A 14,910-nucleotide genomic window follows, 5' to 3' on the forward strand; every position below is an offset into this window, starting at 1 on the left:
TCTTGAACACAACTTCTTCAAGCAGTGGTACAGCAAGAAGTCAGTATCGATCAAGAAAAACATAATTTTCATGCAGGACAATGCTCCATCACATGCATCCAACTACTCCACAGTGTGGCTGGCCAGTAAAGGTCTAAAAGATGAAAAAATAATGACATGGCCCCCTTGTTCACCTAATCTGAATACCATAAAGAACCTGTGGTCCCTCATAAAATGTAAGATCTACAGGAAGGGAAAACAGTACACCTCTCGGAACAGTGTCTGGGAGGCTGTTGTGGCTGCTGCATGCAATGTTGATCGTAAACAGATCAAGCAACTGACAATCTATGGATGGTAGGCTGTTGAGTGTCATCATAAAGAAAGATGGCTATATTGGTCACTAATTTTTGGGGGGCTTGTTTATGTCAGAAATGTTTATTTCTACATTTTGTGCAGTTATATTGGTTTACCTGGTGAAAGTAAACAAGTGAGATGGGAATATATTTGGTTTTTATTAAGTTGCCTAATAATTCTTCACAGTAATAGTTACCTGCATAAACAGATATCCTCCTAAGATAGCCAAATCTAAAAAAGCCCCAAAAAATAAAAAAAGTCCTCTAAAATACAACTTGCCTAATAATTCTGCACACAGTGTACATCCCATCACAGTAACATTCTGCCCACACACACACACACACACACACACACACATGGTGATACTGTTTCCAGCCAGCAGGGGGGCGACTGCTGTGGAACGCAGGGAGACCTGACAGCAACGCAGATGTTCGGGATCTGGTAAGCCAGCACTACTTGAGAATGGCATGCAACAAAAAAAAGTGTAAATTCACAATTATTCCAACTGTACTATAGTGCAAAATGAGATTTTTAGCAAACAATTGATCAATTTTTTGAGCCACCCCTGCCACGTCACAGCAAATCTCAATAGGGGGGTCCTACTCTATATTGAATACTAGCTGTAGTACCCGGGCGTTGCCCAGGATAATAACTGTCTCTCTCCCAGTCTCTGTATGTGTGTTGCTGTCTTTCTGTCTCTGTCTGTCTCTTTCCTTGTCTGTCTGTGTCTATGTCTCTGTCCGTCTGTTTCTATCTCTCTGTATTTGTATCAGTCTGTCTCCATCTCTGTGTCTGTCTGTCTCTATTTCTGTGTCTGTCTCTATGTGTGTGTCTGTCTGTCTCTTTCCCCGTCTGTTTCTTTCCCCGTCTGTCTCTTTCCCCGTCTGTCTCTTTCCCCGTCTGTCTCTTTCCCCGTCTGTCTCTTTCCCCGTCTGTCTCTTTGCCCGTCTGTCTCTTTGCCCATCTGTCTCTTTGCCCATCTGTCTCTTTTCCCATCTGTCTCTTTGCCCATCTGTCTCTTTGCCCATCTGTCTCTTTGCCCGTCTGTCTCTTTGCCCATCTGTCTCTTTGCCCTTTCTGTGTCTTTTCCAGGGCTGTCTCTTTTCCAGGGCTGTTTCTTTGACGGCTGTCTCTTTGCCCGGCTGTCTCTTTCCCCGTCTGTTTCTTTCCCCGTCTGTCTCTTTCCCCGTCTGTCTCTTTCCCCGTCTGTCTCTTTCCCCGTCTGTCTCTTTGCCCGTCTGTCTCTTTGCCCATCTGTCTCTTTGCCCATCTGTCTCTTTGCCCGTCTGTCTCTTTGCCCGTCTGTCTCTTTGCCCGTCTGTCTCTTTGCACGTCTGTCTCTTTGCCCTTTCTGTGTCTTTTCCAGGGCTGTCTCTTTTCCAGGGCTGTTTCTTTGACGGCTGTCTCTTTGCCCGGCTGTCTCTTTCTACGTCTGTCTCTTTCCCCGTCTGTCTCTTTCCCCAACTGTCTCTTTGACCGTCTGTCTCTTTGCACATCTGTCTCTTTCCAGGGCTGTCTCTTTCTAGGTCTGTCTCCTTCCCCTTCTGTCTCTTTCCCCATCTGTCTCTTACCAGGGCTGTCTCTTTCTAGGTCTGTCTCTTTCTAGGTTTGTCTCTTTCTAGGTCTGTCTCTTTCCCCGTCTGTCTCTTTCCCCGTCTGTCTCTTTCCCCGTCTGTCTCTTTCCAGGGCTGTCTCTTTCTAGGTCTGTCTCTTTCTAGGTTTGTCTCTTTCTAGGTCTGTCTCTTTGCCTGTCTGTCTCTTTGCCCGTCTGTCTCTTTGCCCAGTCTGTCTCTTTGCCCGCCTGTCTCTTTGCCCGCCTGTCTCTTTGCCCAGTCTGTCTCTTTGCCCGGTCTGTCTCTTTGCCCGGCTGACTCTTTGCCCGTGTTTCTCTTTCCCCGTCTGTCTCTTTCCCCATCTGTCTCTTTCCCCATCTGTCTCTTTCCCCAACTGTCTCTTTGACCGTCTGTCTCTTTGCACATCTGTCTCTTCCCAGGGCTGTCTCTTTCTAGGTCTGTCTCTTTCCCCGTCTGTCTCTTTCCCCGTCTGTCTCTTTCCCCATCTGTCTCTTTCCAGGGCTGTCTCTTTCTAGGTCTGTCTCTTTCTAGGTTTGTCTCTTTCTAGGTCTGTCTCTTTCGAGGTCTGTCTCTTTCCCCGTCTGTCTCTTTCCAGGGCTATCTCTTTCTAGGTCTGTTTCTTTCTAGGTTTGTCTCTTTCTAGGTCTGTCTCTTTACCCGTCTGTCTCTTTGCCCGTCTGTCTCTTTGCCCAGTCTGTCTCTTTGCCCAGTCTGTCTCTTTGCCCAGTCTGTCTCTTTGCCCGGTCTGTCTCTTTGCCCAGTCTGTCTCTTTGCCCGGTCTGTCTCTTTGCCCGGCTGTCTCTTTGCCCGTATTTCTCTTTCCCCGTCTGTCTCTTTCCCCATCTCTCTCTTTCCCCGTCTGTCTCTTTCCCCAACTGTCTCTTTCCCCAACTGTCTCTTTGACAGTCTGTCTCTTTGCACATCTGTCTCTTTCCAGGGCTGTCTCTTTCTAGGTCTGTCTCTTTTCCCGTCTGTCTCTTTCCCCGTCTGTCTCTTTCCCCATCTGTCTCTTTCCAGGGCTGTCTCTTTCTAGGTTTGTCTCTTTCTAGGTCTGTCTCTTTCTAGGTCTGTCTCTTTCTAGGTCTGTCTCTTTCCCCGTCTGTCTCTTTCCAGGGTTGTCTCTTTCCAGGGTTGTCTCTTTCTAGGTCTTTTTCTTTCTAGGTTTGTCTCTTTCTAGGTCTGTCTCTTTGCCCGTCTGTCTCTTTGCCCGTCTGTCTCTTTGCCCAGTCTGTCTCTTTGCCCATCTGTCTCTTTGCCCGTCTGTCTCTTTGCCCGGTCTGTCTCTTTGCCCGGTCTGTCTCTTTGCCCGGCTGTCTCTTTGCCCATGTTTCTCTTTCCCCGTCTGTCTCTTTCCCCATCTGTCTCTTTCCCCGTCTTTTTCCCCAACTGTCTCTTTGACCGTCTGTCTCTTTGCACATCTGTCTCTTTCCAGGGCTGTCTCTTTCTAGGTCTGTCTCTTTCCCCGTCTGTCTCTTTCCTCGTCTGTCTCTTTCCCCATCTGTCTCTTTCCAGGGCTGTCTCTTTCTAGTTCTGTCTCTTTCTAGGTTTGTCTCTCTCTAGGTCTGTCTCTTTCCCCGTCTGTCTCTTTCCCCGTCTGTCTCTTTCCAGGGCTGTCTCTTTCTAGGTCTGTTTCTTTCTAGGTTTGTCTCTTTCTAGGTCTGTCTCTTTGCCCGTCTGTCTCTTTGCCCAGTCTGTCTCTTTGCCCAGTCTGTCTCTTTGCCCGGTCTGTCTCTTTGCCCGGTCTGTCTCTTTGCCCGGTCTGTCTCTTTGCCTGGCTGTCTCTTTGCCCGGCTGTCTCTTTGCCCGTGTTTCTCTTTCCTCGGCTGTCTTTTTGCCCGGCTTCTTATACTAACAGTTTATTTTGTTCCTATAGCAACCAGTGACAGTTGCTATTAATAACCTATAGGTCCCACCTCCATTCAGTTTAATGGAGGCATGTTTTTTTGATAGTTAAGGGTACTTTACACGCTGCAACATTGCTAGCGATCTCATTAGCGATGTGAAATTCTAGATCGCAAGTGCAATCTTTCGAGATCGCACATAGGTCATTTTACGCATGTGCGATCTCGAAAGATCGCACTTGCGATCTAGAATTTCATATCGCTAATGAGATCGCTAGCGATGTCGCAGCGTGTAAAGTACTCTTAACTGTAAAGCACGGGGTTAAATTTTCCCGTCAAAACATAGTCTATGACGTTCCCTAAGTCACATGGGGCGTCTGCAAAATTTCGTGATTGTAAATGCAACGGTGCAGATTCCTTTAGCGGACACATACACACACACACACACACACACATATACATACATACATACACTGAGCTTTATATATTAGATTTAGATTGTGCCATGCGGCCTCCTGAATACATTAAAAGCAGACCATATTGAAGCAACACATGTACCTGTAACATTTCAGATACTGCTTCAATGTTTGCAAGGAAAGGCAGCTATGAATGAAGGCAATCCAGGTCCCAGCATGTGCAGCAGATGCCACACACACCAGGACAATGTCAGAACTGGCCCTCACAGTGCCAGACCAGGGTCACAAATGAAGGCGGAACAGGTCCAAGTATATGGTGCTTAATTAACAAAGCCTGTAGAAAAGGGGGATGTGGCTGAATGTGAACCGCCACCAATATATAATTTTGATAGAAACAGAAGGAATTTTAATAGCAAACCAGGCGTGCACAGCATGGTGGGAGTCAGCCACCGGACCAGTAAACAACAAATAGGGGGAAGGGAGCCAGCACTGCTTGAGAATGGCATGCAACAAATAAAAGTGTAAATTCATAAATTATTCCAACTGTACTAAAATTCAAAATGAGATTTTTAGCAAATAATTGATCAATTCTTTGAGCCACCCCTGCCACGTCAGGGCAAATTTCAATAAGGGGGTCCTACTCTATATTTTATATTTTCATTGTGCCATGTGGCCTCCTAAATACATTAAAAGCAGAACCATATTGAAGCAACACATATACCTGTATTATATCAGAACCGCTTCCATGCTGTAAAGACAGGCAGCTGCTAATAAAGGCAGCCCAGGTCCCATCATGTGCAGCAAATGCCACACACACCAGGACAATGTCAGACCTGGCCCTCACAGTGCCTGACCAGGGTCAATGAATGAAGGCGGAGCAGGCCCAAGTAAATAGTGCTTAATTAATAATGCCTGTGGGAAATGGGGATATGGCTGTGTGTGAACAGACACCAAAATTAATTTTGATAGAAACAAAAGGAATATGCAAACCAAAACTAGGCATGCGCGGCATGGTGGGGGTCCGCCACCGAACTAAAGTAACAATAAAAGAGGGAAGCCAGCACTGCTTGAGAATGGCAGACAACAAATAAAAGTGTAAATTCACAATTATTCCAACGATACTATAATGCAAAATGAGATTTTTAGCAAACAATTGATCAATTTTTTGAGCCACCCCTGCCACGTCATGGCAGATCTCAATAGGGGGGTCCTTCTCTATATTTTAAATTTTCATTGTGCCATTCGACCTCCTAAATACATTAAAATCAGAACCATATTGAAGCAACCATATAACTGTAACATTAAATTATTAGTTTTGGTGGCTGTTCACACTCAGCCACCGCACCCTTTTCCATAGGCATTGTTAATTAGCCACCATATGCTTGGGTCTTCCGTCTTCATTCATTGTTGCTGGTCGGGTACTGTGAGGGCCAGTTCTGCCATTGTCATGGTGGCTGACTCCCACCATGCCGCGCACACCTGGTTTTGGTTTGCATATTCCTTCTGTTTATATCAAAATTAATTTTGGTGGTTGTTCACACACAGCCATATCCCCCTTTCCCACAGGCATTATTAATTAAGCACTATTTACTTGGACCTGCTCCGCCTTTATTCATGGACCCTGGTCAGGCACTGTGAGGGCCAGTTCTGACATTGTCCTGGTGTGTGTGGCATTTGCTGCACATGATGGGACCTGGGCTGCCTTTATTAGCATCTTGCCTGTCTTTACAGCATGGAAGTGGTTCTGATATGAAACAGGTATATGTGTTGCTTCAATATGGTTCTGCTTTTAATGTATTTAGGAGGCCACATGGCACAATGAAAATATAAAATATAGAGTTGGATCCTCCTATTGAAATTTGCTGTGACATGGCAGGGGTGGCTCAAAGAGTTGATCAATTATTTGCTAAAACTCTCATTTTGCATTTTAGTACAGTTGGAATAATTTATGAATTTACACTTTTATTTGTTGCATTCCATTCTCAAGCAGTGCTGGCTCCCCCCCCTATTTGTTGTTTACTGGTCCGGTGGCTGACTCCCACCATGCCGCGCATGCTTGGTTTTGGTTTGCATATTCCTTTTGTTTCTATCAAAATTAATTTTGGTGTCTGTTCACACACAGCCATATCCCCCTTTCCCACAGGCATTATTAATTAAGAACTATTTACTTGGACCTGCTCCGCCTTCATTCATGGACCCTGGTCAGGCACTGTGAGGGCCAGTTCTGACATTGTCCTTGTGTGTGTGGCATTTGCTGCACATGATGGGACCTGGGCTGCCTTTATTCGCAGCTGCCTGTCTTTACAGCATGGAAGTGGTTCTGATATAATACAGGTATATGTGTTGCTTCAATATGGTTCTGCTTTTAATGTATTTAGGAGGCCACATGGCACAATGAAAATATAAAATATAGAGTAGGACCCCCCCTATAGAGATTTGCCGTGATGTGGCAGGGATGGCTCAAAGAATTGATCAATTATTTGCTAAAAATCTCATTTTGCATTATAGTGCAGTTGGAATAATTTGTGAATGTACACTTTTATTTGTTTCATGCCTTTTTCAAGCAGTGCTGGCTCTCCCTCTTTCATGTCTATAAGGGGCTGTATGGTGCCAATACTATATATAGGAGGCTATGTGGGGCCCATACTGTACATAGGAAACTATGTGGGGCTAATTCTATTCTATAAACTACTATTTATTCTATAAACTACTATTTTCAGAAAATAAATACAAAAAAATAATTTATTATTATTTTAAAAATAATAATAAAAAAAGCGTGCGCTCCCGCTGTCTTTTGATCACCAGCCAGGTAAAACCAGTCAGCTGGGGGCTGGGAGTCTCGGCAGCCCACAGCCACCCCTGGAAATGGTGCATTGCTTCTTAGCGCCATTTCCTGGTGCTTTACTCGGCTCGTCCAGTGGCCCTGATGGCGGTGGCACGCTGGGTAATAAAGGGGTTAATATCAGCTTTGTGTTCTCAGCTGGTACTAAGCCCAAAATTCATGGTGTCACGCCAAATTAGACATGGAAACCATGAGTTACTAGTAAACAGTAAAAAAACGCAACACATAGAATTTTTTTTTATTGGAAATAAAATGGAAAAAACATTTAGAGACTCCATCTTTATTATATAAAAAATCCTTAGTCCGACGTAGTCCACAGTGAGAGCCATGTCAACTCTGCTTCATCACTCTGTAAAGACAAGCGTCTCTACAGAGAGAGAAGCAGGGAGAGCCATGTCAGCTCTGCTTCATCACTCTGTACAGAGCGAGAAGCAGGCTGACAGTGAGGGTATGATTCCACTTGCGCCTCGCATTGGTATCAGCTGATACGGCCTGACACTCTCCAGACAGGAGCGCCTCAGCTGCATGGAAATACATGCAGCCGACTGCTCCTGTCAGGAGTGTGTGCGCTGTACCGGGTGATGCCGATGCGACACTCTCACAGTGACAGTCAGAGTTCAGTTAACAGGACCTTCAATGACGTCATAGTCAAGTGACCAGTCTGTAAGCCAATGTCTGTACAACATTCATACCAGACTGGTCACATGGCTATGACATCATGGAAGGTCCTTTAAGCAGTGGTGCTTACTAAGGGGGTACAGCAATTATCAGTCGCAGAAGCGGCCGGAAGACAGAGTTTGCAGGTTGTGTCATGGGACCTGTAAGTATAATGACAATGTTTATTATTACATTCCATAACTGTAAAGCCCGAGATCGGTGATCGAACGCAAGTTCGCTTATCTCGATCCCGATCTTTACAAAGCGTTCGGGCGAGGCTCCCGATCCCGACCATCGGGGGATCACCCATCACTATTCAGCAAGTCTTCCTATCTTCCAAGGTCTGCTTGTCACTGAATCCCTACTGCTGCGCTGTTTATTCGACACTGCTTCCTTTGCTGGATCTCCGGCGTCCTAGTAGCGTCCTTATTTTCTCCTCCAGTTGCTGTCCAGCCTCCACAGCTTCCATTGCTGCAAGCTGGGCGCCTCACAGCACCATCATTTGTCTATACCGTACAACAAAAATACTTCCGAATTGGGTGTGTCGAGAATCCTCCTTACCAGGTGACATATAACATATGGCAGATGAGCCCTTAATGACTTTTATTTCCTGCTGATAACATCTGATTGCAGTCATTTTAAGGAAGAAGAACCTCAGATAACACATTATTCATATCATATTGGGGTATGGGAGACATAACGACATACAGATCTTGGTATAATGCTCCTGATCCATACTGTCTGTGCTGTATGTTTTGTATAGAACTTTTCTGAATATCATTTTTGTAGTGTATTTTTACTCTCCATTTCTATCTTCAATGTAGAAGTCACTTTCAATGACTCCAAGAAAATGTATATTCATGGGTGAAAAAGAATGGAGAAAGAGAAAAAAGAAAAGAAAGAAAGAAGAGAAGAAAAAAAGAGACAAAGTATAAAAGAGAAGAAAAAAAGAGAAGGTATAAAAGAGAAAAAAAGAAAGGGTAAAAAATTAAGGAAAGGAGAAAGGATGAAAGAAAAAAAAGAGAGTTGAAAAAGAAGAATGGAAAAGAGAAAGTTAGAAGAAAGAAGGAAAGAAAAAAGAAGGAAAGAAAGAAAAAAAAATAAAGGAGAAAGAGAACAAAAGAGAAAGTATAAAAGAGAAAATAGCTTAAAGAACGAAAGACAGAAAAAAAGAAAGTAGAAAGAGAAACATAGATAAAAAAATAGAAAGAAACTTAGATAGACAAACAGACCAGTAGAAAGAAAGAAAGAAAGAAAGAAAGAAAGAAAGAAAAAGAAAGAAAGAAAAGTATGAATGAAAGAAAGTATAAAAGAGAAGAAAGAAAGATTTAAATATGCAAGAAAGTAAGAAGGAAAGGAGAAAGAATGAAAGAAAAAAAAGAGAGGAAGTAAAAAAGAGAAGAATGATAGAAAGTAACAAAGAGAAGAAAAAAAAGAAAGAGAAATAAAGAAAGGAAATAATGAAAGAGGAGATAGAAAGAAGAGATACATAGATAAAATATAAGAAGAAAGAGAAGAGATAGATAAAAGAAACAAAGGGAGGAGAAACAAAGAATGACAGCATGAAAAAGAGAGATAGCTTAAAGAAAGGAGACGGAATGAATTGAAAGAACAAGAGATGAATTAGAAAAAAGCAAAATTAAAGAGAGAAAGAAAGAGAAAAAGAAAGAAAAAAGAACAGAGTGAAAAAACAAAGGAGAAATATAAAATGAAAAAAAAAGAAAGAAAACAGGAGAAAACATGAAGAAAGGAGAAAGAAAGAGATATATACATAAAAGAGAGACAAACCAGTAGATAGATGGAAAAATAAATAGACAGATCGATAGATATGGAGTGGTTTGAAAGAAAGTAGCTTGAGAAAGGATTTTGTATTATGGACTAAAATTGAAGGCTGGAGAAAGGTCAACACAAGAACCAAAACAGACTTTCTGCGATTTTTCCAATTGGTGTGCCACCGCCACCATTGCTTTTATATTTGGATGGTTGGGTCTTGACTGGGAGGCTTGGCACTCGTAATCTTTGCTGGTGATACATTTATATATTTTTTTTTATATTGTATTTTTTTAAACAGATACGAGATAGATAGATAAGAGATAGATAGATAGAGGGATAGATAGAGCGATAGATAGATAGAGGGATAGATAGATAGATAGATAGAGGGATACAGGGATAGATAGATAGATAGATAGATAGATAGATAGCTGTAGATAGAGGGATAGATAGAGGGATAGATAGATAGATAGATAGATAGATAGATAGATAGATAGGTAGATAGATAGATAGATAGATAGCTGTAGATAGAGGGATAGATAGAGGGATAGATAGATAGAGGGATAGATAGATAGATAGATAGCTGTAGATAATACTGTAGATAAAGCTGTAGAAGTCTTTAAATCAGGGCACAAATACGAACATTTGAAGCACAGCCCTCAGCTACCATGTGCCATGTATAATACTGGGCTTTCTTATATGCTGGAGGGACCCTTGCCCCCCACACACCAGAGTTGGGGTCTGGCTGCCTCTGCAGCCCCCATAATTACACCCCCGGCACTCACCTCCAGTGATTATCAAAGTTAATTTTTTAATCCCAGCACAGAAGTGTTGCAGGTAACGTCTCCATTTTGCAATGCTTCATTAAGACCCAGCAGCATAATACATGGAGAACAGAGGCCGCCTTTCTCTCCGCGCCCCGGCTCCTGCCATGCTAGAATGCCTAACTAATGGTGCAAGTGAAAACATAGGACGACAGAGATCAACGGCAGAAATATCTTTATTTTTATGCATTGACCTTCCTGTAAAGAAAAAAACCTCATTCATTACAAGTCCATCTATGTTTCTATGCTTTGGATATTCACTGTTCCAAATCATATCGTAATGAAAATCAGAAGCATAGAGATGAGGGCCACCGGTTACGGAAGAAATACATACACTAAATAGGAAAATAAAGTACCCCCCTGGAGGTGGAAGGTGGGAGTCTGAGCCGCTGACACCAGTGATGGAGAGGAGCGGACTTCTCCTGGTATCTCCAGATCTGCTTAGGTGGTTTTAATGTGTAATCATCGTTTACATTTTTATTTCATAAATCAATAGTACAAATGAATGTAAGAAACTTTGTAATATATCTTATCAGAGAAATCGGGTCCTATCTCGGCCGGGACTGATCTTTCATTCTTAAAATTCTCAATTCATGGTAAAATGTGTATTGAGTAAGTGCTAAGTTGCAGGGGGCGTTACTAGGGTCCTAATAGATCAGGGGCCCAAGCCCCAAAGTACATTTATCCCCATATGATCCCCCTTCCACTAATTAAAAGATTATCTATATTTATATGATTATTGTATACTGGTGATGAGCGAGCGCTACCATGCTCGGGTGCTCAGGTGCTTGAAACAAGCATGTCAAACCAGGGGCATACATAGAAATCATTGGGCCCCATAGCAAATCTCTGAATGGGGCTCCCCCATCCCCTCAAAAAAAAAATTAAATAATCAACAGATGTTCTTAAATCCAGGTTTGCATGTATTAGTTAGAGACCAAACATTGTCCAAGAAAGAGATTGCCCTGAAGTTCCATAATATAAAGTGCCATGTGCCATTATTTATGAAGCCATAATACACTGTGCCATAATAGTTTGTGTCTTGTGCCATTATGCATCAAGCTATAAAACACTGTGCCATAAAATACACAGTGCCATGCACCATAATACATTGTGCCTGTTGACATAATACAGAGTGCCATGTGCCATAATACATGATACCATAAAACACTGTGCCATGTGCCACTACACTTAGAGCCATAATACATTGTTCCATAATACACAGTGCCATAATACAATGTGCCATTATGCATAATGCCATAATACATTGTCCTATGAAACATTGTTTCATATGCCATAATACATGGTGCAGCTTGCTATGCCTCCAGATAAAGTAGATAGCTGGCGGGTCATTATGATTACTATGATTTAATTCTAAATGCTGCAACCTGTTAGCCAGTGGCATAATTAGAGTCTGATGGGCCCCCGTGCAAAGATTCGGCCTTCGCCTGTTGGTCAGATGTATGGGCCATTGAAGCATCCTAAATCCTATGAAGACATTTGAGTTGCCCCCCTTCATTATGTAGTAATATCCCCCATCCTGTACTAATGACCCCCAACCTGGGTCACTTTTTGGTAATATGTCGCCCATCCTAATATTTATGTCCCCCATTTTGGTATACTTGTCCCCACCCTGGTATATGTTCCGATCATGGCCACATCCTGGTATATGTCCCCCATCATAGCCCCATCCTGATATATGTCCCTATGCTGGTATATGTCCCCATTATGTCCCCATCCTGGTATATTTCTCCATCATGTCCCCATCATAGCATATATGTCCCAATCATGGTATATGTCCCCATCCTGGTACATATAATTCCCCATAATGTCGCACACAGTAAAAAATAAATAGCAAAATAAACAATTATACTCACCTTCCCTCCACTCTCCCAGTGTTCTCCTCCGATCCTGGCAACTGACATCAGCATGTTACCAGTGCAGCGCATGATGTCACTGTCATGCATGCCCACTTACACAGCTGTCAGCTGCCGGTATACTAGCTGCTCCACACACCTGGGATTTTGGTTGTGAGGCACAGTGAATATTCAAATTCTTTAACAGCGGCATACATAACCACCCAGCTACTAAAGGAAGCCGGCTGTTGGGTGATCACGTGGGCTGCTATTAAAGAATTTGATTATTCTCTGCTGCCTACAACCATACAGTGGGTACGAAAAGTATTCAGACCCCTTTAAATTTTTCACTCTTTTTTTCATTGCAGCCATTTGGTAAATTCAAAAAAGTTCTTTTTTTTCTCATTAATGTACACTCTGCACCCCATCTTGACAGAGAAAAAAGAGAAATGTAGAAATTTTTGCAAATTTATTAAACAACAAAAACTGAAATATCACATGGTCATAAGTATTCAGACCATTTGCTCAAATACTCATATTTACGTCACATGTTGTCCATTTCCTTGTGATCCTCCTTGAGATGATTCTACTCCTTCATTGGAGTCCAGCTGTGTTTAATTAAACTGATAGGACTTGCTTTGGAAAGCCACACACCTGTCTATATAAGACCTCACAGCTCACAGTGCATGTCAGACCAAATGAGAATCGTGAGGTCAAAGGAACTGCCCAAGGAGCTCAGAGACAGAATTGTGGCAACGAACAGATCTGGCCAAGGTTACAAAAGAATTTTTGCAGTACTCAAGGTTCCTAAAGGCCGCTTTACACGCAGCAACATCGCTAAAGTGATGTCGTGACGCACATCCGGCCGCTTTAGCGATGTCGTTGCGTGTGACACCTACATGCAGGTACGATGTTGTTCGTCATTCCTTTGGCAGCACACATCGCTATGTGTGACACCGCAGGAACGAGGAACCTCACCTTACCTGCGGCCGCAGGCAATGCGGAAGGAAGGAGGTGGGTGGGATGTTACGTTCCGCTCAACTCCGCCCCTCCACTTCGATTGGGTGGCCACTTAGTGACGTCGCTATGATCCCGAACGAACTGCCCCCTTAGAAAGACATCGCTAGGCAGGTAAGTGGTGTGACGGGTCTGAGCGATTTTGTGCACCACAAGCAGCGATTTGCGAGATCGCAGCGTGTAAAGCGGCCTTAAGAGCATAATGGCCTCCATAATCCATAAATGGAAGAAGTTTGGGACCACCAGAATTCTTCCTAGACCTGGACATCCAGCCAAACTGAGCAATCATGGAAGAAGAGCCTCAGTGAGAGAGGTAAAGAAGATCCCCAAGATCACTGTGGCTGAGCTCCAGAGATGCAGTAGAGAGATGAGAGAAAGTTGCACAAAGTCAACTATCACTGCAGCCCTCCACCAGTCAGGCCTTTATGACAGAGTGGCCCGACGGAAGTCAAGACAAAAAAAGCACATGAAAGATTCCCAAACTATGAGAAATAATATTCTTTGGTCTGTTGAGACAAAGATAGAACTTCTTAGTGATAATTCTAAGCAGTATGTGAGGAGAAAACCAGGCACTGCTCATCACCTGCTCAATATAATCCCAACAGTGAAACATGGTGGTGGCAGCATCATGCTATGGAGGTGTTAGTCAGCTGCAGGGACAGGTCGACTGATTGCAATTGAAGGAAAGATGAATGTGGCAAAGTTCAGCGCTATCCTGGAAGAAAACCTCTTCCAGAGTGCTCAAGTCTTCAAACTTGGCCAAAGGTTCACCTTTCAACAAGACAATGACCCTAAGCACACAGCTAAAATAACAAAGGAGTGGCTTCAGAACAACTCTGTGACCATTCTTGACTGGCCCAGCTAGAGCCCTGACCTAAACCCAATTGAGCATCTCTGGAGAGACCTGAAAATGGCTGTCCATCAATGTTCACCATCCAACCTGACAGAACTGGAGAGGATCTGCAAGGAATAATGACAGAGTATCTCCAAATCCAGGTGTGAAAAATTTGTTGCATGATTCTCAAGAAGACTCATGGCTGTACTAGCTCAAAAGGGTGCTTCTACTCAATATTGACCAAAGGGTCTGAATACTTATGACCTTGCGATATTTCAGTTTTTTTGCAAAAATTTCTACATTTCTGGGGGAGGGGGGTTTCTGTCAAGATGGGGTGCAGAGTGTACATTAATGAGAAAAAAAATGAACTTTTTTGAATGTACAAAATAGCTGCAATGCAACAAAGGATAAAAAAAATAAAGGGGTCTGAATGCTTTCCGTACCCACTGTAATTCTGCTCACCTTTCAGCAGTAGCTTCAGTGCAAAGAGGTGGGTAGGAGCAGTGAATATTCGATGGGCACATTGCAGTGCAGGGACCAACGATCCATCTAATGGATGCGTCCATTCTGGGGCAGCTGTGGGCTGCTATTTTTAGGGTAGGCTGGGCCCAATACCAGCTGTAATCTTAGGTAAAGTCATTGAACTCAGTATTAAGCAGGATTATCAGATTAGGCCAGGGGTCGGAAACCTTAGGCTCGCGAGCCAGATGTGGATCTTTTCATGGCCACATCTGACTCACAGACAAATCTTCTGGTTTGTAAGACTCACTTTTTTCCCCCAATGGGGATGAATCTTGCAAACCACATGTGACTTACCGGGGCGGCAGTGGTGGTGCAGGGTCGGCGATACTGTGGGGTCACTGGGTGTCGCGGCGGCTGTCACCATTGATCAGTAGTCTGCTTTGAATCTCCCACAGTTGACTAGATCGACTTGAAGAAAATGGC

Source organism: Anomaloglossus baeobatrachus, chromosome 5 (assembly GCF_048569485.1).
Source record: "Anomaloglossus baeobatrachus isolate aAnoBae1 chromosome 5, aAnoBae1.hap1, whole genome shotgun sequence".
In the NCBI taxonomy this organism is placed as follows: Eukaryota; Metazoa; Chordata; class Amphibia; order Anura; family Aromobatidae; genus Anomaloglossus; species Anomaloglossus baeobatrachus.